This window comes from Triticum urartu, chromosome 7 (assembly GCF_003073215.2).
Source record: "Triticum urartu cultivar G1812 chromosome 7, Tu2.1, whole genome shotgun sequence".
NCBI lineage: Eukaryota > Viridiplantae > Streptophyta > Magnoliopsida > Poales > Poaceae > Triticum > Triticum urartu.
The window spans coordinates 2055482-2059768 of NC_053028.1; the positions used below are offsets into that span (position 1 = coordinate 2055482).

At 51.6% G+C, this 4287-nt stretch overlaps 1 pseudogene; it reads left to right on the forward strand.

Annotated features, from left to right (window-relative positions):
• Positions 1 to 1636: 1636 nt before the first annotated feature.
• LOC125522633 lies at positions 1637 to 3755 on the forward strand (annotated as a pseudogene).
• The last annotated feature ends 532 nt before the right edge of the window (positions 3756 to 4287 follow it).

Genomic DNA, 4287 nt, shown 5'->3' on the forward strand with positions numbered 1-4287 from the left:
GTTTGCTGGGTTTTGTCTACGACCATCGTGTCGTGATGATTTTGGAGGTACCCCGAGTGGCCCTTGAGTTTGCCGGAATGTCGATTAACTTCTGTTCCGGCAAATTCGGGTACTCCATATGTCCTATTTTTAGGAAAGGTCATGCAGAAATTTTCTGTGAATTTTAGCATGACTTTGCTAAAAAAATCGGACATATGGGGTACTTGCTACTAATGCATGGGCCGGTGTATCTTAGTACTTAATTAAGTAGGATCAACTGCCTCTTGTGTTATGCATGGGCCTCAGCGTCGACAAACCCTAAATGATAAAATCTTGGCTTTTAGGGTGCCTCGGTGTCGATAAGAACCTAAATGATGAAAGCTTAGGCTTTTAGGGTGCCTCGGCATCGACAAACCCTAAATGATAAAAGCTTAGCCTTTAGGATGCCTCGGTGTCGACAAACCCTAAATGATGAGACCATGATCTTGTTCCTTGACAATAACTAAATTTTTGACCAAACTTTTTTCCTATTTAGAGCGAAACATGGCCCACAATGATGAGGCCGGCGGTTCGGGCGGCGAGCAATTCTGGGAGCTGTCCCAGGAGATGGAGGAACAACCTCACCACTCTGAGGACGCCGCGGAAGGCACTGATCCTGACTACACAACCACTAGTGGCGTCGGGGATGACACCAGTGATCGTGCCGCCGAGGATGCCACCACTGATGGTGCCGCCGAGGATGCCACCGCTGATGATGCCAGTGCACGCACAGATAGAAGCCAACCGAAGAGGCATTGAAAGGACCGGCACCCGAACGTGATCCGCACTGTCAAGGAGGAATTTACTCAAGTGAACTCCGACGGGCATCCAACGGCGCCCAAAGAAATAGTCAAGGGGTACTCGTTTCAGCTTGGGTGCATTCTCTGGAGCACCGTCTCAATCAACACCGAGAACCTAAGGCATAAGGACCGAGGGAATTTGCGCACCCTCCTCTTCAGAAAGCTGCACGAACGATACAAGTTCGCCGCTGAATTTGAAAACACACGCCTCTCAGGGAATAAAGTGAACAGTGCTGCCCTCATGAGGATGAGCACGGCCCTGTCTACTTGGAGAAGCGTGGTGATGACAATGATTGAGAAAGGTGATAGTTATGAGAAGATTAAGGTGAAAAATCTTCGATCAGCGAAGATGACTACAAGGAGTTCAAGATCAAGTGCGAGAGCAGCGCAACCTCCGAATCAAGTCAGTGGGGGAAAGAAATGCGGGAGTTGAACTTAGGGGAACACAAACTCGGTCCCGGCGGTTACAGAGTGGCGGAGCCTATATGGGACAAGGAGGACGTGGAGCGTGCCGAGCAAGGCCTACCTCCCCGCTTCGAGAAATACCATGACAAGCAGACCAGGAACTATGTCAGGCCCGATACAAGGAGGACCCGGTAACAAAGGAGCTTACCACGGATCCGAAGACCAGGGCGCTTGAGCTTGTTCTGGTAAGGAATACACCCCCCCGCGTAATTAGCTCCATATAGTTGCATTCGAATTAATGAAGCCAAATTTCTAAATGGTTCACATTCCTTCTGGAGGAGACTAAAACCAATAGTGCGGGGTCATCTCAGAGCACCCCTTGGGACAACACTTTAAATAGGGCGTTGAACGTAATGAAAAACAAAGATAAGCTCAGTAAGCCATCGTCAGCTGGTCGTGTGGCCGGCAAAGGCTTGTCCACAAAATGGTTGTGCTACTATAACGCTGGTGGGCGAAAGGAGAGAAAGACCAGCTTGGAAAGCCAGTCGCGCGAGGTTCAAGAACTCAAGGCACAAGTGGCGCGGATTCCGGTGATTGTCCAAGAGCAAGTGCAACAACAACTGGGATCGACGCTCACCGGCATTATGCCTACCTTGATTCATGGGCTGACGACGTGGATTGTGGGCGGCCAATAGGGTCTGCCCCCGATTCCCAGCTTCACGGCCAGCAACTCGCACAACGCACAGGCGGCGCCATTGGTGTCTCCGGCGGAGGCGGTATTGGTGTCTCCGACGCCGGGACGGGCATTGGAGCTTAATGCACCCGGGTGTACGCCGGCCGGCACCTCGGCAGCAAGCGGCCCCTCCGTCCGTTGCATGCCCGCCGTTGGCGGTGCCTCGACATAGCCGAGCTCGATGCCATCATCACGGTAACTAATTAAGCCTCTCGACCGAGGATTTCATCTCCTTGCCTTTGACTGGGCATCCCTGATGCCCTACATGTTTTCGCAGGGCGTCGCCGACGTTCCGTGCACTCTCCTGCACTTCGTGAACGACGAGTTGGTCGATGTCGCCAAGGGAAAAATCGTTCAACCGGACAACCCTGTGTTCCACGATAATCCGATGCCACCCACCGTGTATAGGGTTCAACTGGTTCGGGTGCTGCCAGGCTGTGACGAGTTGTTAGCTCCGATTCGACCCGCCGGGGCCGACGAAGATGATGTGATGACCCTCAGCGCCTGCCTAAGCAGTCCCTGCTTTGGCCGAAGAGCCAGATTCATTTGGGGGCGGGGGACACCACCTCAAAGACAACACCGCCAGTCGTGCCGGCGCCAAGCCATGGCAAGACCGCCGCAACGCTACCGGACATGCCGGACATCCCTATGGCACAGGATCCGAACATGCATATGGCACAGGATCCGGACGACGAAGACAACGACGATGATACATTTACCAACGTCGATAAGTACTTTGCTGAACATGGGTACGGTGACGAATTCTTCGGGCCTCCTTCTCAAGAACCCAACCCTGAAAAAGACGACCGCGATCATGCTGGTACCGCGATGAAACCAAATTGCAACAGGCGTCGTCTGGCGTTTAGTTCTCAGGACACGCCTCCAGCTGCCGCCTTCACCGAGCCTCAGATAGCCGAGGTGCCAACTATTATCAGCCCCAACACACTCAAGAAGGCGGTCTATGAGCAGAACTTGATCCCATTACAACAGAAGAAGAAGGGACGGAAAAGAAAGAGGAACAAGGGTGCCAGGTAGCCGACACCGACTATGATCCGTGCTCATGACGGTCCACCTTCACCTAAGGATATCTCGAGGAGGGTGCATGTGGCGGGTAGGCCGATGCTACCGACTAATCTACTCAATGCTGCAACCGGTGCTATGCGGAGTCTGCATGAAAGTGTTCTTTCTTTGGAGAAGCGGCGTCTCTCCGAGAATGATGTGACATACCCGGTTTTCGTGGCCAAGGTGCCAGAGGGCAAGGGCTTTGTGGATAACGCCATTGGGGGTACGATCGTTCTGCGGTTTGATGACATCTTCGCTATGTTTAACCTTCATCCGCTGCACTACACCTTCGTTCGGCAATTTTCGCTGAGTATGGAGATGCGGATCATTAGAGACAAGACCCCGGACATCGTGATAGTCGACCCCTTCTACATGCGTGCCAAGATCTTGGGCAGGGCTGGGGACCGGCAAATCGCGAGTTATTACCTCGAAGGCGTCATTCTGGCAATCCCAGATAAGGATAACTTCCTCGTGCCTTACTTTCCCGAGTAAGTCATCCCCTCACCGCCCCGTAACATATGATTTCTTAGATTTTGATCGTTCTCTTTTTTCTAACATTCTGTGTTTTATGCAGTGACAAACATTGCACACTCATCCTCTTAAGTGCGAAATAATCCATGGCCACATATTTCGACTCGGACCGTCAGTCGAAGAAAGACTACACAAATATCAAGAAAGTTCTTGATGGTGTTCTCCCCGGCTACGCCAGATCTGGAGGCACCTTCACCAGGCCAGTTCGTAGGTACGGCAAGCACGTGTTCGCCCACACTACGATGTTCCCCTACGTCAAGCAGCCGCCTGGCGGTCATAAGGATGCCTACTACGCCCTCTATCACATGAGGGCGATCGTACGGGACCATAATCACCTTCTGCTACCAAATAATCTCAAAGATTGGGCCGCAAGATTGTCGGCAATCCAGGACGCAGACATCAGACAAGAATTCTTTCGCATCTAGTCGAAGTTTGCGGAAATCATCCATCAACATGTCCTTCGTACCCCGGGGCAGTTCTACCTCAGATATCAACCGTCCAATAGTGAGATAGACACAACGCTAGAAATGCAGGTTGACAACGCTCGCGATTTCATGACCATCACGAGAGACGGCGGCTTCATCCACACTCCGATCCCTGAGTCGAGTCAAAAGTAGTGATGCTATGTGTTGTTCGGAAACATCTATTGGCTCATGTTGTAATTAAACTTTAATGAACTTGTATGTCTCTTTGGTTTGGACAGCCGTTCAACTTATATGTAATCAATGCTATTTATTA